The 23,999-nt window shown below is 34.9% G+C and overlaps 1 protein-coding gene and 1 long non-coding RNA gene across 4 annotated transcripts in view; one reads left to right on the top strand and one right to left on the bottom strand.

Moving 5' to 3' along the window:
- LOC145674222 (uncharacterized) overlaps positions 1 to 17,853 on the top strand; it is a 49,420-nt gene extending 31,567 nt beyond the window's left edge. Inside the window, exon 3 of the long non-coding RNA XR_014128879.1 lies at positions 17,012 to 17,853. This is a non-coding gene — a long non-coding RNA (uncharacterized LOC145674222). The remainder of the gene's footprint in view (positions 1 to 17,011) is intronic.
- Cbp53E (Calbindin 53E) overlaps positions 1 to 23,999 on the bottom strand; it is a 716,107-nt gene that overhangs the window by 400,046 nt on the left and 292,062 nt on the right. The gene's annotated exons all lie outside the window — the stretch shown is intronic.

The following is a 23,999-nucleotide window of genomic DNA, read 5'->3' as shown; positions in this document are numbered from 1 at the left end:
GAGAGAATTAGGCTATTTAAAATTACGTTGTAACGTTTGTAACTTGTCATACCTAAACTGCTACTCAATAGAACTGGTATGTCTGCAAACCATTGATCATGACCTGAAGCTATATATATATATTAGGGTGGTCCTTAATTTTTGATTTCCTAATTTCTTTGGACTCACCCCCTAAAATGGTTCCATATGGGACTAAATTAAGGAAGAAGAAAAATTAACTTCATTGAATAATATTAAATGGTGCCCCAAGCGACCTAAAATTTTGAATCCGATTACAGTACATAATATATGGGAAAAATCTGGAATAAAATCTTGTAATTTAGAAACGGCTTAAGGGAACGCAAAATTACCCTAGATAATGGAACTAGAGGAAGAAACACACCTAATGTTGTATAGTATTGTCACAGCGGCCATCTCTAAGCCCGCCATCTTGGATTCAGATCAAAATTTTCAAATAGGAAGAGGGTCATGTGACATATCGTTTTGAGGTGGCGTTTCACCAGAAACACAAATCTGGCACTATTTTAAAGATAGCCTTAGTCGTCTAAGAATTATTACCTGTAAAAATATTTCTCTTTTTCACAAGTAATAACTCTTACACAACTAAATGTGAAGACATGAGTTTGGCTCGAAAAGAACAAGAGGGATATGCGCGGCTTCATTAGAAAGAGGAGCGCAAAAGAAAAATGCACTTCTGAAAATGATTTGTAGGAATTTTACCCCAAAATACACGGAGGTAAGCATTTCAAGAAATGAAGAGGAAAACCCAGTTGAGTATGTAAGATAAAATGTAAATATGTGCCTGTGTGCGCCCGGACCCTGCAAGAGATGTAAAAGGGGAAAAACTAATTTTAAAACTCCAAGACAAGTTGCTGCTCTTGATCGATACAAGTCCACTGATAGAACGAGAATACATGTTCTGACAGCGCCGGCAGAAACATTAGGCAATAATGTAAAGGAACTAGTAATAAATATGCATCGATGCTGAGAGAAAATCCGTAGCGAAGTTGCATAAGACCACAAAAACAATTTCGGAGTGCATCAAGTGCGTTAGTTGTGCAATGAGACGGAAAACTACTGCCGAATTTGACTGGTAGAGAGACTATCGACGGGTTATCAATATTTATTACAGGAGATGCTCATGAGAGGCTAATTGGTGTTCTCGGTTTGTCATCATGAAGAGAAGAGCGAACATATTATTTCTGCTACAGTTCTTTAGCTTGAAGAATGGAACTTGGTAAAGTTCGTGCAGGCAGTTTGTTGTCACACTATTCCCTGCAATATGTGTCATGTGAACGGTGCTTTCATTCTGCTAGAGCAGATGCTCCAAAATGATCTATACCTTCCTTGTAGACAGTACATTTATGAATTGGTTTTAAAATGTGTATTTGACAAGTGTTGTGTTTCGTTTGCATCTGGACCGGACGTTCCCCTATTTAAGCATTTTCAGAACGATTCGTCTAAAATAAATTGCACTAACTTTATTCCAGAATTGATGATGATAATGACGTAAGGAACAACATTTCAGATGTAAGAAATGAAGTATTGAATTTTGCTATCAAACTTGTAGAAGCAGGACACCGCAGAGCAGATTACAGTAAATTTTTAGAACTGACATTCTTGGATGGCATACCTTCTCGAAGAGTTTTCTTTCGTGTGACTGGAGCAATTCACCATGCAAGGTAGATGGGAAAAGCAATATACTGTTTAAAATTATTTCTCTTTCGCCAACATTTTCGTTTAACGAAGCAAATAGAAACGGGTCTTCGGAATGCATGATTTTTTCTGATACAACTGTATGTCCAAGCTTGATTTAAATGTGATCAAGTATCCCATTCACCATTACAAGACCTGCAATTTTTGAAAGCTTTGTACAGTTATAGGCAAATAGATAATGAATTATCTGAAGTGGCTCTTTCTAAATTTTCTCTGTATCTCTGGCACTTGAAGGAGAAATACGTAGCATTGGAGTTTTTTGATGATGAGTTAACATATTGGAAAAAGAAAAATTGGTTGAAAGAATTAAAACTGTAAGGAGAGACCGTGAAGCAGCAAAGAGGCTTGACGCAAGGATAATATAAAAATTCTTGCGAAAAGAGAAATCAGTGATTTTGATACAACAAACAACTTTTTCTCGTGAGATTTAAAATACCAAAAGGGTTTCTTGAGTGTGATCCGATTTCATGGTCAGATAACAGTGACTATCTTCAAGGAAAGACAATAGTTAAATTTATCTCCGTAATAAACGATGCGGCAGAAAGGGGAGTGAAACTAACAGAAGATTACAACATCGTTTTTACGAAAAATGAGTATCACAAAAAGTTTATTTTGCACATAGTGAATTCTCATAGATAATCTTTTCCTAGATGTGACAAAAGTGAACTGTATAGTATATAAGATTGAAAACCTATTGAAAACTTACCCCAAAGCTACAGTACTACATAAATAAGGGATATTTCAATTTCTTCCATGTTATATTTTTTCTTTTTCCTCATAATGGTCTATGAATCATCTTGATGGAAAAACTTATTGGTAGTTCATGGGGAAACAAAGATTTAACTTTCTCTAGCAGTTTGTTTCCAGTTTATGTAAAATACTTCCAAAATTCTTACAAATCTGTGGTCCATAACTACAATAAAATAATATTACATCGAAGCATTTCGTTTTTCACACGTAATAACTCTTAAAATATTATTGGTAGCTTGAAAATAATACGAGATTTGTGCTTCTGTGAAAACGCCACCTCAAAATGATATGTAACATGACCCTATTCCTATTTGAAAATTTTGACCTGAATTCAAGATGGCGGACTTAAAGATGGCCGCCATAATAATGCTATACAAAATTAGGTTGGTCATTTCCTCTAGTTCCATTATCCAAGACATCTTTCCATTCCCTTAAGCCATTTGTAAATTACAAGAGTTTATTCTAGCTTTTCCCCATATACTATGTATTGTAAACGCATTCAAAATTTTAGGTCTTTGGGGCACCATTTAAAATTGTTCAATGGATCTAATTTTTCTCCTGGCTTAATTTTGTTCCCTATGGAACCATTTTAGGGGGGTGAGTCCAAGGAAATTCCTAAATTCCTAAAATAAGGACCACCCTAATATATATATATATATATATATATATATATATATATATATATATATATATATATATATATATATATATATATATATATATATATATATGTATGTATGTATATATATATATATATAATATGTGTGTGTGTGTGTGTGTTATTAACTAATCTCAAACCTGTATCTTGCTCATAGTTTTCGAAAGAATCATACGTGTCCACCATTAACATCAAAGAGATTTACTGAGTCAAAGTAATCCGATATTTGAAACAGTTCAATCTAAAAGATTAACAAGGAATCAAATTACCAATTTTTTTTTACTGATAAATGTGTCTAGTTTTGTAAAAATCAATTTCTCGTGATTTTTAATGAGATAGAAAGCTTCTCTACAGGTCAATATTATTTTTCATAATATATTAAGAGCCCTCACTACTTTTCGAGCATGTCAGATTTCAGTGTTCTGGGAGCGGGGAGAAGGGTAGTGTAGGTGTGGCCATTCGTCTGTCAGTCGAACTCGTCCTGTAGTGTTTCCACTTTGCATTAAATATCGTTATCGGTACTTACACATTTTCCTCTTGTTTTGTCATTTGTTAGGAAAATTCTACCACATTCTCATAGGTGACGTATTCACACAAAAGATACTACAAATTTCTTACTGTTCTTCTTGCAGATTTCGTACAGAACGTTAACATTCTTGTCGAATTATTTTTTTCCTTTAGACAATCCTTTCATATCAGATATGGTAACCTTGAAATTCCGCCCAAAATAGTTCTCATCAATAAACGTGTAAATTTCGGTTATAAGTTTTCTTTAAAACTTTTCACTGCTTGAAAACAATCATAGTGAACCTTCCTGACATTCCTACAGACACTGATCTCAGCATAAACGATGAATCCTATACTTCTGAGACAGTTTACTGCAATACTTCCGCGATGCTTGAATGGCAATGAAGTTGCATTGTAGTCGACTTCGAAACTACCCTGTACTCTGCAACAGCGCTAGAGATATGAATAAGCTACATACCACACACACACAAATACACACACACACACACTCACAACGTATGAACACAGGTTGTTCTTAGAAACGCGCGCGCAGACTTTTGATACCTGCCGGACAGATAGTAAAATTATTCCCGCACTCCACAGTCCATTGACACGGTTTCCAGCTGTGGAGGAGACCGTTCAATTTGTCAAAAAGATGAAGGAACTTCGTAATGAGAACTGCTGTGTTGCGTTTCCTGAAGATTTGTTTTTTAGTCTCCCATTGTAAGAAAGCATATGCCCTATGCAATTTCAGAAACGTATATCACAATACTTCACACGCAAAAAATGCTAATACAGTGGCGTCACTAAAATATTTTGTTTGGGGGGCTGAAGATCTTTTGGTGGGCATACTCCCCAACAACCCAAAAACTCCGTTTAGTATTTTAGAATCATCTTCAATCAAGGACACAATGAAATTCGCTTTTGGGCGAGGGAAGGGGGGGGCGGAGAATATTGTTGCTGCTCTACGCTTTCATATTTTTGTTATCATAGTCATGTTTATTTGTTTCACTTTTATCGTTGCGGAAATGCACATTCTTGTACTTCATCGATTCATTCAGGCAATTTTTTTTCTTTCTTTATTCCCTTCTTTCCTTGATAGTTATTTTTCTTAAAAATACTTCATGAAAAACTTCTTTCCCAGCAATCTTATGTTTATATTCACTTCTGACCTGCCTGAAATAGTAATACAATAAGATAAAAATAGGCAATAATAAATAACAAAATTTCTTAAAAGTTATCCATCTAAAATTAGCCGCATGAGATAGTTTATAGTTGAGACCTCACCTTGCGGAAACTAAGAAGTAAAGGAATGAGAAGTTCAGTTCACATAGTATTTCCAAGTGAGAAATACGATAGAAAAGCATAATTACGTCCAGTGGCGTATTTACGATTTTGTTTCGGAAGGGGCTTTCCTAACTTTCGGGTGGGGGAGCTTTGCCTGGAAATGTGAAAATTCTGCAAGATATTTCAGTTATTTTATTATAGTAAGATTTCGGGGGCGAGGTTAAGCCCGGAAGTCCCCCTAAATACGCCACTGATTACGTCATAATCATAATAGCTATCGCTTTTCTCAGCTAAATCTAACACATCAACAAGTATCTGTAGTCGCTCGCCGAAGACTGAACTTCACATTGAGAACTCTATACAGAACGCGTTGCTGTTTGTTGAAGCAAAAAGTAGACAACCCTATATATCATGAGTCTACTGATGGCGTGTTAGAATCTTACTTTTGGAATAAATTTCTCAGTATATAACGTATTTTCAGTGTGAGATTTGGGAGGGGAGCTTGGAAGAAATTTCCGGGCTTTAACCCCCCAAATAAGGCCTAGTGACGCCACTGTACATATAGTCGTCTTCTGAAAATCAAAACGAAATTAGGTAAGTAAATATGTATATTTTTAAATAAAGTGCTTACATACTGAACTTGCATACAATAAAAAGTCTCATATCACAGAAACAGACACTTTGTATTGGGTCCGTTATTTCCCTTAAATGACTACATAGTAAACAACAAGATGAAAAAAATAAGACACATGCTCAAATTGGTTATATTTACATATTATCCATACACTGAATAACTTACGTTTCGATTCTGTTTCTTTTCCCATCCGCTCTCTCTTTTGCAGGTACCGTAAGACACGGTTACTTTGCACACGATTTAAGGAATTTTAAAGAAAATCGCATGTAACTTAGAAACGTAATGATTTAGAACACTGTATTTTAAACATATTATAGCTAGATATGTGTGGAAAACATTCGTATAAGTTCATTAGTAAACATTCAGTATGACCATAGTTACTGAAACCCCATAGTTGGGGTCACTTTACACAACATACAAAAAAGTATGTTAACATACGAATATAACGTTTCTGTGCAATGTTTTCCCTTCAGAATTTATACATTTTACTTTCTACATAAAAGTGCATACAGTTTACAAATATTGATTTGAGAACGAGGGTACTGGTATCGATACTAAGTATGAATTACCAATATTTGTGAAGAAAATTATGTATTTTCTGGTACCGGCACAGGGACTACATTCTAATAGTTCAGCATATGTCCCACATAAATGCCAACTCAGGAACAGAAAAAAATCCCCGTGAACTGATTTGCCTGGGTTATTCCTTATACCCAATAATATCATCCCAACCGTAATTAGTGGAAGATTTACGGAGTTTGAGACTTTCAGGCTGAAGTCCACCCAAATTGCATGATTTCTTTTTCAAAAAATTTAATGCTAGTCATCGAGCCGTTGACAACCCTAAACTCGGGCCGAGCAGCTATGAACATGTTTGGCCGACGCTCTATGAGTTTTAACAATTTTTGGCTCAAGCCCGAATACTTGTTCCTCCGGAACTCAAACCCAGAACCTCGTGACCGATGTCCTTCCCTCCTGAAGACTCCTCGAAGACCGAGATCGACAGTCAACTAGTTTTAAGTATTTCAATCCAAACCGCCGACTTTTCATGGTTATACACAGTGTTATAATAATAATAATAATAATAATAATAATAATAATAATAATAATAATAATAATAATAATAATAATAATAATAATAATAATAATAATAATAATAATAATAAGTAGTAGTAGTAGTAGTAGTAGTAGTAGTATAATCATCATCATCATCATTGATAATTATACTGTCTATGTAGGATATTTGAAGAGAGTACTTGGAACTACACAGGGTTTAGCTCAAATTGGCTCGTTTTGGCTCGACTCGACTCGAAACTTGACCCAAATTCGAGTCGAGTTGGAAGAAATTTTTCGAGCCGAGTTTTCGAGTCGAGCTCAAAGATATCTGTTTCAAGTTGAGTCGAGTTTCAAAGAAAACTCGCTCGTGCCCATCCCTAAGTATTACAGTCTTCATTGATAAATCAGTTGCGTTAAAATATTAAATAATACTTTTGATAAAGTGCATAGTTTCAAATATCTAGGATCAATATTAACAGAGGAAAATCATATTCACGAAGAAATTAAATGTCGACTAAAAGCAGGGAATTCGTGTTACTATTCGGTTCAAAATCTCTTGTCGTCGCGAATTCTGTCGAGGAATTTGAAGCTTAAAATATACAAAACGATAATTATGCCTGTTGTTCTGTATGGCTGCGAAACATGGTCACTTACTCTGAGGGAAGAACATAGACTGAAAGTATTTGAGAACAAGATCCTGAGACGAATATTCGGACCCAAGAGGAACGGGTATGGGGAATGGCGGAAACTTCATAATGAGGAACTACATAAGTTATATGGTTTACCCAACATTGTTAGGGTCGTCAAGTCTAGAAGGCTTAGGTGGGCGGGTCATGTAGCTAGAATGGAAGAAAGTAGAAACGCTTTCAAAGTCTTGACTGGAAGACCAATCGGAAAACGACCATTAGGAAGACCTAGGCGCAGATGGGAGGACAATATTAAGATGGATCTCGCAGAGATTGGAATGCAAAGTAGAAACTGGATCCAATTGGCTAAAGATAGAAGTCAGTGGAGAGCTTTTGTGAACGCGGCATTGAATCTCCGGGTTCCATAGGCCATAGAGTTAGTTAGTTAGTTAGTTATTGATAAATCAGTGGCCACCCCTAGAAACCTGGAACGGTGAAACGGGTGTCAAATCAGGGCGTTTCTGGGGCAAACTTCTAATCTCCATACGTTGTTATTTATCATTATACCCATTATTACAATTTTGGCCTATTATGATTTGAAGCTAATTGAACTTTCATTCTCATTTGTGAAAATTGTATTATATGGAATATGCTTACTTATCATCATTAACAGGAGATGGGCAAATATGTTTTTTCCGAAAGAAATGGAAAGTTTCGCCAATAGGGACTGTTGCTTCCCTCAGGCACGTAGCCAGGATTTCGTGAAGGGGGGGTCCGTGACATGAAATACTGTGGTCATCACAAAGGGGCTCGATCACTCTAAACTATTTTACTGGAACATATATTGGTTCGTTTAGCCAGAATTTCGTAACGGGGGGGGAGGGGTTGGGACATGAAATTCTGAAGGCCCAGGAGCTCGATCAATCTAAACTATTTTATTATCAACATATATTGGTTTGTTAGGACAATAAAATGAGGATATGTTGGTAAGTATTTAAATAACAAACTATCAAGAAATCTCGAGTATAATAATAAAAAAAATATTAAAAAGATTTTGCATCCTTCCTCTGTTTATTCAAATATAACAATTTTCCTTTCATTATGACTTCAACTATTATAAAAAGTACATACTTAATAACGTCTTGTAAACTATCTCCTAATATAAATAAAATAAAGAGTTTGTTTGTGTGTTTGTCTGTCTGTCTGTGTGCGGCCTGGGAACCAGACAAGTGGACCGAGAGTTACCAAATTTTGGTTAGGGGTAGGCCTACCTTGGCTCAGGCCCCAGATCAAGACGAAGCGTTTTTTTTTTCAAATTTCGAAACAGTGGGGTCTCAGGGGGGCGTTTACCGGAACCTGCTTGGAAACCAGACAAATTGATCGAGAGTTACCAAATTTTAGTCACGAATACCTTGGTCCAGGCTCCAGACCAGAGTTGTCGAAATTCGAACCAGGGGGGTCTCAGGGGGGCGTTTACCGGGACATGCAAAAGTAGTAGAAAATGACCGATATTTATTTATTTATTTAACAATCACCAGATACAGCTCAGAGCCCATTTTGCATTGGATATCCAACAAAATTAACAATGGAAAGGATTTGGGAAGATATCGGCCAGGGCCTGTTTATTAGGTGCCATCCCGGCATTTGCTTGGTAGGACTGAGGGAAACCCTGGAAAACCTCAGTCAGGATGGTAGGAAGCGGGATTCGAAGCCACGACCTCCCGAATGCGAAGCCAACGTTCTACCACTTGAGCTATTAGTGTCGAATTCATATTTTTGCGGACGCTGAAATCAATGGTGAAACTCCAGTCGCATTAAGTTCCAAATTTACGCTATTCGGCTCCGGGCCGGGTGTCACCGGAGGGAGGTGAGATACCAAGACATATAAAAGTAATCAAAAATGACCGATATTAGTGTCAAATCCATAGTTTTCGCTGTTGCTGAAATCAATGGTGACACTTCCATTAGCGATGACTTGCAAGTATGCGGGCCGGGAGTCAGGGGGGGGGGTGGATACCGAGAAATGTAAAAAATAGCCCAAAATGACCGATATTAGTATCAAATCCATAGTTTCCGCGGTCGCTGAGATCAATGGTGATACTCCCACAGGCGTTGATTTCCAAATACAGCCCCTGTGCGAAGCATGTGTATATTCAACTAGTTTTACAATATATGCGTTCCTTTCTCTGTTGAATCAAATGCTAACAGAACTTTATTTCAACATATTTTTTTTGTTTTTATTATTCCGTCAACTACTGTCGGTTCCAAATGACAGGTTAAAGGAGCAACAGAAAATTGTCCTTGAATAACATGTTTGATACTGCAAGGATGCGATGACGAAAAGTTATGATTAAAAATGTCCACGCTGTTACACAACAGCACTTATGCTTTCGAAAGCTTGAAATCTCCCTGACTAGTAGCAGGAATTCTGAGAATCCCATAACTTTTCTTGAAATTTCAAATTCCCTGACTTCCAGAATACCTCGCTTACCTCTCCACCATATCGCAAGTAATTAAATTCTCCTCATAAGAAAGAGTAAGCAAAAGCTTCCTGTAGTTTTCTTTTTAATTTTTAACGCTGATCCTTCTTTTTGTCATTTCATTTTGTTTTATCCTTCCTTAATTTTTTCATTTCTGGTCTCGAAGGGGGGTCCGGACCCCCCGGACCCCCCCTTGCCTACGTGCCTGCTTCCCTGATATTTCTGCTTTACTCTAGCAGAATTATAATCATTGATAATATTACCTCTGCCTTATATTAGCATGTTTCATAGTAAAATATATAACACTAAAAATATGCAAAATACAAGTCAATTACATACTATACACAGTGACCCTGGTGGAATGAGTGGTTACGCTTGTCGCATTCTAATCAGTGCTTGGGTTGAATTCCCTGTGGGACACAAGTGGCTCGTGTCTCACGTTAAACTATAGATCCCGTCCTTTGGACGTCATCATAATCCCATAGAAGATAATGGCAAACCACCATGGGCTTACCTTGCCAAGAGATATTCGGGTTAAAGACCTACTTTCGGGCAGAACACTCATCATCATATAATGTACACTCATGTCCAAAATTATTGTCGCATGTCTATAAATATGTTGTTGTAGGAATATAATTTGATAACGAATTCTCCCGGTATTTCTTATAATGTTAGTATGTGTATAATCAGCAAAGACATGTATGTGGTAAATTTCATGTCAAAAGAGCAGTAAATAAGAACAATAAAACGAAAATAAAACTTTCTTGTCCATTTAGCAACATTTTGTTTTACTCACTCTAATTTTCGTATTTATAATTCTTTTCCTATGAAATTTACCACAAATATACATTTCCCGATTATACACATAGTATCAGTATTAAAAGTACCCCGCAAAATCATTATCAAATTATATTCTTACAAGAAGACAGTTATAGACATGCGACAATAATTTTGGACATGAGTGTACATCGTTAGTTGTCTTCATTTTTTAAGTTCAGTTTTCTTTCTACATCACTTCAAGTGCAAGACTTTTTTTTTTCTTTTTTTTGCGCTAGTAACCTCACCTTACGATACGTACAAGTAAAGTGAGACATTCACCAAAAACAAACAAACAAAAAAAAAAAAGAAAAGAAAAGAAATAAATAGCTGCAGGCACGGGTAATGTTAGATGCGTAGTATTCGCAAAAAAAAAAAAAAAAAAGTTTTTAGTATTTGTTGCCAAGGTAACTCTATTATCAATGGATGGTACTGTAACTTATCATTTAATATTAGCAATGTCCGTTGACTAAATACTAGCCCGGTTTCTGAAATTATGTTCGGGAAGAGAAACCGAAGTCAAATAGCAGTAATAGGTGAGACAATACCAAGAATGTATCTGCAGCACACCAACAAAATGTACTCAAAATTATAGCCTATTTGTGAGGTCCTAGAAAGGATAATGACTCCAGCTTTCTGAATTTCTCGTAACCTTCTTTAGACCACCTGATTTTCTAGTCAGTAAAGTGTTTTTCCTTTGATTTTCCCTCAGTGATTTCGGTCGTTACTTTGCCACAGAACCGAGAATATTTATAAAACAAGAATGCCCTTCTGATAAGGATTGTGAACAGGGACGTACGCAGGGGGTGGATCCTGGAGGTTGGGATCCCCCCGAAATTTCAACTTTTGTATAAATTTAGCCTAATTTTAGGGGCAATTTTAGGAATTTTGATATAAAATACCCTAATTTTGAGTTTGTACCCCCCCGAAATAAATTCCTACGTACGGTACGCTACTGATTGTGAATTATGCGACCACCCCCGCCTGCTTTACATTGCTTTCAAGCTCTTTACTTCTTCTTTCGCATAGGCAAAGTATCAAAATACTTATAGTCTTTACTGATGAGTGATAAACATAACAGTTATATACTTGATAAAAGAAAGAATTTTTGTGCTGAAGACGTCCAGTTGATAGAAAAGCCATCAACATTTAGGGTATTCGGTGCACTAAATTACAAATCAAAATCTTAAACTAACAATTTATCTAAAAAATTAATTAAAAATCTATCCAAGTAATGAATGAAAAATTAAGAAGAAAATTTTGTCAATAGTTTCAAAATTTACAAATGACATTTAACTTTGTCCGTTCCCTCCAGGCAGCTAAATTTTCGCCTCGATTTTTCTTCCTTCTTGCAGAAGATAAAGGCCGCTCTTCTTCCTTTTCTGAGATGGCATTTTCCTAACGATACTTTCTTCAAAGCTGCACAAACACAGTGCGGAAGCAAAACAAAAACACAATATGCGTTCGCCCTGGAATTCGGAGATTACAAACCTACCAACAGAGAAAAGGATTCCCGAACGTGACATAAGCAGCCGATTTCGAACGAAGTGAACTCGTATTTCGCGCCTCCAAGAAGTTGAGTGAGGCAGACTGCAAGGAATAGTATCACTCCGCGCTGACGTCAGAAAGTGGGTGGGTCTATGCTTGCAGCAAACGCCGCCTATGCTGGCTAGATTTTTTTTAACGTACCATTTTCTTTTTTACGTAATAGTTTTGCTAATATGCCTTCAAAATAGATTTTGATTTCAGGAACGTTTAGCAAAAGGTACAATCTACAAATCCCTGTTTTTACTTTTTCTTTTACGCAACAATTTGTTTCTCTGTTGAAGAGTAATTGATAGACAAGCTGTCAATTCGATATTTTATTAATACTTTTATTAATTAAAGTTATTTTACCATGCTTATTGGAGAAAAGAACTACAGACTACTGTTACATACAATTTAATCTATCTAACAAAAAAAAGAGCACAACGATATCTCACATGATAAGAGAATTAGAGCGAAAATAGATTACCATGGATTTAAATGGCAATAGCGAACTTGGACAGAATGCAATAACTCCTCTTAACAAACTTGGTTTTGTACAAAGTTGAGGATTAAAATTCAACATCTTCCCTCCAGTACAGCAAAATCCTCTCAATTCTCACCGTGTATCGTGATGTTGAAACCTCGTTATGTATACCAGTTTCTTCAGCGATATCTGTTTAAATTAATCCTTTGAACAAGCACGGAACAGGTGGTTGAACTCAAGTCAATCTGCGCATGTCTCTATTATATATCACTAAGGTTCTCAGAAATGCTTTTTTTCTGTTACCATTCTATCCATTAGCAGTCTCCATCATGTAGCTAGAGAAGTGAACATCGTGTCAACAAAAGGAAAGTTTGATGATCCACGTTAGGATGTATTCGTCGGTCCTTCACTCCCACTACTCACTTTCAACATAAAGACAACACACAATTATCAGGTTACTGTATCTCTATGTTCCCTATTAGCTATACAATCTCCCATTATCGCTTTGTAACTCAAGACGAACACTTGTAAAGTCTTATAAAGTCAAGGTGTGAGGTTAAAGCTAAGAAGCACATAGTTAATTCACAGTTCCTAAGGAGACCTTACACGATCAATAATATTGTCTTAACTGCACTTCATTAAGGTACCTGTATATGTTAATACGACAAAGTCAATACTTTATTATTCCGTGATTGTCCTTCAATTTACAGGATTAATAATCTCCTGAATTAGAGTTCTCACCTTTTAGTATGCCTTAAGCGGGACGCATTTATCGAACATATGCAGATTGCTAGTTCTTCATATTCAAATTTCTACAGGGAAGAATTTGTTAACATTAAGTAAAAGATATATATATATATATATATATATATATATATATATATATATATATATATATATATATATTCTGAATGAAAATTTAAACCATAAACATACGAAAGAGAGCTGGTAGCGGCAGCTTGTTGGCGATTAGTTGAATAGAAATTATGAACCATTGAACCGGTCAAAGAATAATATTATTGGTAGTGATTTCACTGAATGTCAGCATGAAAAACTTCACTGATACAGAATGTCAATATCTAGATAGCCATATCGTAAGCCAAAATTTACAAATGTCACTAAGAATTTCTATCACATATTTTGGAAGTGCTTTGGATAACATGGCGTTCCAACACATAATGAGTCCCTCTTAGGCATAATTCAAGACTCTGGAACTTTTCTTAAAATTCAGGATGCCCAACCTAATTTGGGACAGACGGCACACCGTATCGCGAATATTTATTAAAATCGTGACGTTTATTAAATTTTATTGTACCTGCGATGAGAATATTTAAATATAGTCTTGCTAACAAAAGTAATTAATAAACTAGATAATCTTCTATCTTATCCTCGTGTGAATATAAAATTTTAATATTTTGGCTTAATTAAAGGCATCAATTGATCAAATAAGACAAATATTTTTTTTATTTAATTCCACCTATTGATAAAAATATTAACCGTTTCCAGAAAAGGCGGCCAAGTTTTTTTTCTATATAAATAAGATTGTACACTATCACTGTAATTTCTAACTAGATTCTTTAATGATCAGTAATTTAGCAATATATTATCAATCATGAAAGATTCATATTACACTATTTAATACTGAAAGTTATCCCGTTATTATAGTTATAAAAGTTATAAAATTAAATATGTGGCTAATTGTATTATTTTAGAAAATGATACAAGATATTGACAGTAAAATTTCCCTTTATAAAGAAAATGTCTAATTACATTATTCTATGGTATATAATATAAAATTATCCATTGATAAATATAGAATACAGAATATAAATATAGAATCTTTAAATACAAAGTTATTATTTGCTGAGCAAAACAATATATTTTTACATGCAAAACTAGATACTTGTAACACTTTCGCCAACTAAATCCAGAGTAATGTACAATCTCATATACATAGAACCGCTGAGACATCTTGCTTCTGATTGGTTTTTAGCAGCAGCCAATCTCCTTCAAGTATACAGATTTGAAAATTCCTATATATAGTGTGAAGTAGCTGTGTAACAGATGAGAAGTGACCATATAATAATTGTATAAAGTCTTAACTTAATTCACCAAATTCAATTATTTTATTAAATTACATTTATCAAAGACAGAACTATGAACATTTAAAATCCAATGGAATAAAAAAACCTTTTATTAATGTTGTGCATTTCCAAACAGCTTCTGTAATCATGTATTTGTTAATTCTCGCTTTTGAAATTGTTAATAAACACGACTAGTTTCCTTCTTGCTTTACCGCGTTCCTTTCTGTCAAGCTTGACATATCAAAGTTCACTGAACGTTAGACTCATCGTTTTCCGATCAAGCAAACCCACGGAGGACACATTGACAGGGGGTATTCGCCATAAGGTTTAGGAAAGTGCAGGATCATCGTGAGAGGCAAGTAGCTCCATTGGAGAACAACCAACTCTATGTCTGTCGGTTCATCGCCGCAGATTCAATGGGGTCCAATATCTGACTAGTGGAATGAAGGTGTAGGAGAACATAATTGGAAACGCGTCAAGACGAGAGAACTCGACGCCCATGGCGGTCCAGCAGGATTAAGATCCAGTTGTTGGCTGACTCCAGTACATCCAGACTCCTCCAGGGAAAACCATTCATCATCTAGATGACAAGGAAGACACCAGTCTCATCGGATCTGTCAGGCTAGTGCTCATCCTTTATCTCTTAATCATAGCCTATCTCTCTCTCTCACCTTTTCCTCAACTAGTCATTTTCAAAATTAAAACATTTGGATTTTATTTAAATTCAACCATAATTTCGCAGTTAAGTACCGTGTGGTGCATAAGTTTCATCCCCAATTGTTACATTATTCTATGAATAATTTAGAGATTATTCTGAGCTATAACTGATATCACAGCACCGGCACAATAGGTATTTCCATTGTTGCTAATAACACAAAATGACAATCTTAACTAAATTAATCTCAACTTACAATTAATTAACTTAAATAACAAAAAAACAATCAGAAGCAAGATGTCTCAGTGGTTGTATGTATACGAGATTGTACATTACTTCTGTGTTTCATAATGTCTGATGAAGCCAGAGTTAGTTGGCGAAACTGTCACAAGTATTTTGATGTAAAAATACTTGAACGAACGAAAGAGTTTTTGATGTAAAAATATATTGTTTTGCTCAGCAAATAATAACTTTGTATTTAATTATATACAGAGCAAAGCTTCTGTTTATAGAAAATATCTTTTAATATTATTTTATTTAATTGACAGAGTAAAAAGAATGTTTCTTCTTAGAAATGTCTTTGCAAAATTTATTACAAAACTTAATAAAAGATCGTACCGGTAACTGAATTCGAAAGTAATAAGAAACAAAGAAAGAACCAACTACACATTGGAATGCGAAAAAGTATGGCAGGTGAGTTATTTTTGGTACATTATTAAAGTTATTAACGTACATATGAAGTATGAACGAGAAAATAAATTTGAGGATAGGAATGGTAAAAGAAATAGTTTAAGGGAAGTATATCTTCTGGACACCTTAACGAAAAATGCAAGAAGAAGATGCAAAATTTCATACCAATATCGGTCGTATCTAGGGGAAAAAATAGGTTGTGTTCAAAAGAAAGAAAAGTAAGGCTTATTAGACAGAACTTTAAATTACATAAAGTTTCATTTCTCCAGTATAAAGTACTAATAATTCTTTCCCTTAATAGGGAAGAGTTTCCGAATTTGGACCAGCTCCTGCATTAGACCACTTAATATTTTGAAAAATGAAATTATTTGAAGTATAGGGGCTTCATTTTTGGTACCAATATCGGTCGTATCTAGGAAAAAAATTAGGTTGTGTTCAAAAGAAAGAAAAATAAGGCTTATTAGACAGAACTTAATTACATGAAGTTTCATTTCTCCAGTATAAAGTACTAATACTTCTTTCCCTTAATAGGGAAGAGTTTCCGAATTTGGACCAGCTCCTGCATTGGACCACTTAATATTTTGAAAATGAAGTTATTTGAAGTATAGGAGCTGGGTACATTGCACATTGTCTGCAAGAAAGAAAGAAATGCTTCGAGAACAGCCACTCATCACGTCCACGCAATGTGCAGAAAACAGCAAATGGGGTTGATGATATCTCTTCTCGTGTTACTGCAAATGAATTTGATTTAGTAAGAAGCAAGTAAAAAAAATATATTATATTAACGTCAAGTGCATTGTTTTAGTTACAATATTGTGTATATGCTTTAAGATTGCAGTGTAACGTTAAGTTTAGAAACACATCTTTCAGTCTCAACCTACCAGTTTCCCAGTTGGGATCTTGTTTATTTTCTACATTGGACCAGTCCATTCCATGTAAAAGTATAAAAATGATTTTTTGAACGCTATGTGAATATCGTAAAATACATCATAATATGATTGGCCAAAACGTACTAAACACATGTTTTGTTATTATTTTCAGCTGCGTGATGAGTCAAAGGATATCGTCTGGATAATGGACTGAAGGGGAATTGCAAATGACCATTTTTGCTTAAGAAAATGAGGATTATTGTCTGAATGAATGTAATAGGATGCAGGATGATGTGAGGAGTTAATAAAGCAACAAATAGGCGACGAACTCTTCAGAAATATAGGAACGTTGATGGAATTGAGGCGTTAACAAGACAGGCTATATTCAACCTTGTGGCTTGAACATCTTAAGACTAATAACAAACTGCTGTGAAAACAAAATCCTTCTTTTGCTTGTTAAGACACGCCACACACAAACTTCTTGCAAGCAGGGGAATTACTATTTCAGATTGATTTCAATTTTATATTAAAGTTCAAATTTTTCTTTTTTGCTCCAATTTATCGTTATATAAGAAATCTCTTTGCTTCGCAACATTTATTTTTATTGTCAAAGTATAGTTTTTCATTACTAACTTCTTTTTAAGATATCAAGTCCAAATTGTTAATTTGATTTTGAAAGTAACTTACGGAACTAGCTTCCGTAAATGGGCTGGTGGCATTACTTTACTTTTTCTCTAATATAAACTTACTGCGTCACTTTTGGTCAATGTAAATATATGTCATAAATGCTAATATAATGGGCTATTTCAATGTTTCGTTTCTGGTGTATACTAGAAATATGTGAAATTAGTCTAAATAGGCAATAGCCCTATACCCTTTACATGCGGCATTTTAAGCAAGGCTATGGAGTATTGAACGATACAAGAACAGCTCTCGGGATATTCGTTTTTGTGATGCACAACTTCATTTTTACTTGCTTGCTCGGGGCTTATCCATTTTCCCCACTATCTTTATTCCACCAATTACTTCACATTAATTCACTTGTGCTTACCATCTGCCTTGTTTAGCCTCAGTACATACATATAGGACTTTAATCTAAATACTACATTATATTCTCAAATTGTAAAATTTACAGGAACTAACATTATGTTTGACGTATGAATCATTCTCTTTAACACTTTAAATAATTTTTTCTCTCGTCTCCTCTCACTTTCTATATATACTGTATATATCTATCCTTTCTCCTTATTTTTCACTATATTACGAAATAATGACATATCAGTGATACCTAATGTTGTAGTGTATATAAATATTTTCTTTTTAAAAAAATGCATTAATTTATCTGGTACGGTTCACGAGTAATGCACATATTTCGAGTTTATGCATGATGTGTCATTTGGGAGTCACAATGTATAAATAATTTGACGTGAAAGGTTATATTATGTATTATCTAATGCATGTTCCTGGTTTTTGAACCTTGTGGTAATTCACGTTGTGCTGTGTTAAATTCATCTTTTTTTCTTTCTTTGTTCCGAGATTTTAAACATGTAATACAGTAGATAAACCTAAAAGTTCAACTTTCCCGGGAAGATGAAAGCACTAGAAGATAAAAGCGTAAAGCGGAACATTGTATATGAAAAAAGAAGTACTCTTCCTTTCGGCAGATTCTCTGTCATTTCATGGCTGCATACACAAAGCAATTTAAAGCTTGCATAAGAGGTTCGCTAGTTCATGAGAATCCTCAGTCTTTTCTGGAGATAATGAAGAAAGAGATTGCAACCAGCATCCCTATTTCATCACTTAGTTCATCCTATTAGAACAACGTATTAACGAAACCTCTTTCTTACATAGAAAAAAAAAACAGTAAAGGAACGAAGTCTTGAAGTTCAACATCTTGCTGTTATGCACTTCAGACTAAATGATGGCATCTATCTATCTTTATCTATCTGCTAAATAGATGGTAGATATATATATGAAGTCGTAGATGGAGAAATTGATTGTGGTGAATATTTACCCGAGGCTTTATGCTCCCACTTGGAATCGGATTGGAACCATGCACTCAGAAACTAAGTGCGTTATTCATTTACCTACCCATATAAAAAGGATTAAGAAAGATGCAATCTTTTATTTATAATAATTACTTTCTGAGAGTGTGCTAGAAATTATCATCCGTCTTATTTAATGTAGTTACTGTAGTTATGCCATTTTTAATATACAATATATACATACGTATAGCGATAGTTTGAACCTTCCACATGGAAGAAATCGCTATGGTGAGACTTCATCGCGCAAGGTTTTGGACGGTTAGGTTGTTGGAAGCGAGGTTTCGACCAGGTGAGCTTGTGGCTCGTAAGATTTTGTACCAAACCAATCTAACTAATCATACCCTTATTTTCGGCAAACAACCACTAATAAAATGGATTTAAATGCATTTCATGCTTACACTATCGAAGACTAATTGGAGTGATTTATATATTTTCGTTATATCTAATAGAATATATAAGTATTTATGTATGTGATATTTGTCTTTACATAGGGTATCCAAAGGATTACTTCAGAAAGAAATTTCTATTAATTCCTCTAATTAATTACGAGTAAAGAAAAATGATTGTTTTTTCATAGAAATCGATAAGAGGCAGTGGCGTACGCAAGGAGAAATCAGAGTTTAAACCCCTTTTGAACAATGTATTATACAAAAATAAATATTTCCAAGATTAAGATGTGTATGCGAACACCAGAAATGATATGAACTTGGAAGCTTGGCCCCACTTGATGAAGTTCTGTGTACACTACTGACAGGAGTGTATTATTTCGGTGATATTTATAGCCATTGTTCCATTTTTCATGACTTATTAATCAGCATATCTACGTACATGATCCCTTTTCCCTATATCCTGTCATCATACTTTCATTGTTCTCATTGATAAATATGACTGAAGTTATTCCCATGAAAACATTTGTAACGTTTCCACGAAACCATATTAAGTAATTTGCCGTTTCCATTATCCTAGCTAACACAATAACAAACAATAAAAAAAAAGTACCGTGAGACCAGAGCAGAGTAAACGTCACAGAAGAGCCCGAGGGAGTAGAATACTTTTCAAAACAACTTAAAACAAAGATAATGAAACTTGCGTTTTGTTTTGGATTTTCCAATTCAATTTCTGAGAGTCGCTAATTTAGGAGTTAATCACATCGATATAGATTGTTTACATCATCACCCCATGCGCAATTGAGATAAAAAGTCCCTTCCCTGTGCAGATTCATTGTTCACACGTGTATATCTAATGAAATTATCGCTCTTTTGTCAATCAGAATAATCAAGAGTTTACAAACACAGGATTAACTTGTCCTGTTTCCCTCCAATATATGTATATCTACTTCTAATTCCATTACAAACTTCCCCAAACGAGAATACACTGAAGTCCCAAAAACAATTACCTTCTTGAATACAGAATCGACATGCCCTTTGGCCAAATAATATTAGCACATTACGGAAATTATTTTTTTTATTCATCTCATATCACATGTTAATTATGAGTTCCGATGCTAATTTAAAAAGTGATGGTATTTCCTTTAACATACTAAAGTAGTAAAGTTATATAACAAGCAAATTTGGTGTTAAATTGATAAATTGAAACGCTTGTATATAATTTGGGGAAAGTATTCATTTAAGTATTTTAAACAATTTAACTCATTTCTGATTTCGTGGTAGGTCGGTAGCAAAATATTAAACATCAAGTAAACAAAAATGTTAAGGTAGATCATTATTTGGGCGAGCAACTAGGCTCGCTGAAGAGAAATGCAGGTAAGATTCCGGGTCTATTCGACTTCAATATGGAGGTCACATAAGCTCACTAGTAGAGTGCTCAGATCTGGTGCGTGGGGTTGATGGTTCGGTCCAAGTTCGCGTCAAATGGGCTTTGTGGTGGGCAAACACTGTGCGCGTGGGCCTTTTCGAGGTTCTTCCGTTCCCTCCCACTGTGTTCATTCCATCATTTCAACTCAGTCTCATCATCACAGCTCCTTTACCATACACTTCATAAACGTGGGACGAAAGATTAAAATATTTCATTTTCCGTCTTCGACTTTGATTTATAAAGAAGGTAATACAAACATCATCACATTACGAGCTCCTAATTGAATAGAAAACATAATTATGTGGTTAGTTGGAATATATAGTCCCTTTACAGCACCAAGACTATATTAGACGAGGACTTACAGCTTAAGGTGGAATCCCAATCAGCTTCATGTGTTGAAATTTCAAGGCTCTTCCATCAGGAATCGGACCTAGTACACCGTGCAGCACGGACGCGTGTACTAGCCATTAGACCAGCGAGGAGAGCGAGGACAACGAGAAATAATTTCCAAGCTCACAGTTATCGAACCCGCACCATCCTGTTGGCCTATAGATATATTGTTGACTATTGCCTGAATGGCTCTATCAGTGCTGTAGGATTCTTAAACGAAGAAGAAGCCTCTTAAATAAGGGAAAGAATAGAACAAACGCCCAAATAAATTTCAAAGAAGCGGTTTTTAATGTATTACATGTAATGGTATTCCAAGCATTACCTAATTTCTTAGAATTTCAATTATTCTATAACAACGCGATGTTACAAAAGCTGTTACTCGCAGTACTTTAACATTATAACATAGGTCCCCTACAATAGAACACGATTACTGAAATGATGTTAATTCTGAGAAATGAGTAATTACACAATTCAATGTGCAGGTTGGAGCAACAAATTATACATGTTGTTTCTTGTACACTATTTACATTTTTTAAAGTGAGTTTCGTTCCACAGTGTGAGACTACGTAGACCTCAAAACGAGGCGAATTCAATACTTAAACTTGAATGAGTACATTTATAACTACTTGAATACAGGAATAAGATTAAAGATAGAATCAGCTCTTCGGACGCTGTAGTCATATTAAAAAATATTTACTCGGCATCTCTTACTGCTTTCGCTCTATGGACATTAATGTTGAAATCGGAAGTGCTAATTTATACCTATCACTTTCCGTTGCAATAAAGAAATAAAATCAGAGATAAAACATATGCTTACGGTACTGAATTCTTATAAAAAATACTGTTTATCACTATCCATTTCCGTTTTATCCGTCACACGATGAGTGTTGTAACCGAAAATTATAAATTTTTACAATCTTCAGTTTGAACAGGCAAAATTAGATACAAAATTCACTATTGGGACGCTGAAACTGCGTCAAAAAAACCGCTTTTCGATATATTGAACCGTTTTTGTTCTATGAAAGTAAGTATTGAAATCATAAGTACTAGTAAATTTCTACCACTTCTGATTTTGGTAGACTTTTGCGAGTGCTGCTGAAAAGATTGCAATAAACCGTTTCCGCTATCTATTACTGTATTTGTTCTATGGAGACTAACGCTGAAACCGAGAACACTTGATTTCTACCCTTTCCAGTTTGAATAGAAGATTAGCAGAGAATATGGAACCTAATCTTGAGACCCTGAATTGATAGTTAAAAAAAAAAAAAAACTTTTCTCAACATTTTTCGTTTTTCCTCGATAGGAATCAGTATTAAAACCGGAAGTACTATTAAATTTCAACCTTTCCGGTTTTGAAAGAGTATTATGGATTGTAATATGTACTCTTGAGACGCTGACTCGAATTCAAGAAAAACGATTTCCGTTATGTATTACCGGTTTTGTTCTATGGCGAACAACGTTGAAAATCTAAAATGGCTAATTGGAATCACTTCCGATTTCAATAGAGGGTTAACGGTAGAGATGAAACCTATTCTTGGGATACTGAACCGATTGCAAACAACAATTGCTTAATATTTTTACCGTTTTTATTCTATGGAACTCAGTATTAAGATCGAAAGTGATAGTAAATTTGAACCATTTTTGGTTTTAGTATAGTGTTGCAGAAAGCTATGATATGTTATCTTGAAACAGTGAATCATTAAAAAAAAAAAAAAAAAAAAACTGCTTCTCGCTATCTGTTACCCTTTACGTACTATGGCGATAAACGTTAAAACGGAAAATGGTTCATTTGAACCACTTCTGTTATAAGTACATGGTTAACGGAGGAGATTGAAGCTAGGCTATTCTTGGGACGCTGTACCCATCTAGAAAAACAGCTTCTTATTATTTTTTTACCTTTTTTGCTCTATAAAAACGGGTATTGAAACCGGAAGTAATAGTATATTTTGACCAATTCCGATTTTGGTATAGTGTTTGCTGATACTTATGATATGGTGTCTTGAGACGTTAAATCGTCTGAAAAAAAAACAGCTTTTCGCCATTTGTTACCGTTTTCATTTTTTGGTCTTAAACGTTCAAACTGTAAATGCCTAACTTGAACCTCTTCTGGTTTGAATAGAGGGTTAATTAACGGAGGAGATGGGGTATAATATTGGGACGCTGAATCGATTGCGGAAAACCGTTTCTCTATATCTCTTATCATTTTCGTTGTGATATCTGTCAACAGACAGACGGACATAACCTTTCTCTAGGACATCCGACACTTATGCATAGCATAGTTTGGAAGTCTTAAAAAAAAAAAAAAACAATGAAAGTAACTAACACAAAACGCCAGCCTATACAGTACGTGTGATACAGTACATGTTCAAGTATGGCCTCTCTGTAGGTAGTCAAATGTCATCAAACATTCTTAAATTGAAGACTCGCTGTAGAGAACAATACTGTGTAAGTGTCACCTTGAAATTGTTTCACTTATTTTACTATTTGAATACGTTTTTGCCTTATTTAGATTTTCATACTTCGTTATATGCTAGGTTGTAGTTCTAAGCAATAGAATTTTCTATCTTTTTGACACTTGGGCACAATTTAATATCTTTTGTCTCTACTGTTACAATAACTTTTGTGTTTGGTACTTACATTGTTTTCCACAGCGAGTCTTCAATTACTCTTCTGCACATATCTTCCGTTATTACACTTATCGTGCTAATTGTATAACGTGCTAATTGAATCTTTCATAATTATATAAATAACTAATAATAAAAACATGCTTGATCTTCAGCTAAAAAGAAATTGATTATTCGTTATTTCAATATGTAATTGCAATGACGCAAACAGTCATTAATATCAAAAAAATGGTTCTAACAAATCTACAGAAACACTCTACCACAGCAGTAGTAACACTGCCAACGC

The sequence above is a fragment of the Thermobia domestica genome, chromosome 2 (genome assembly GCF_964235325.1).
Source record: "Thermobia domestica chromosome 2, izTheDome1.hap1.1, whole genome shotgun sequence".
NCBI classification, from domain to species: domain Eukaryota; kingdom Metazoa; phylum Arthropoda; class Insecta; order Zygentoma; family Lepismatidae; genus Thermobia; species Thermobia domestica.
The sequence above is the reverse complement of the archived record's forward strand: the minus strand, read 5'-3'. Positions and strand labels throughout refer to the sequence as shown.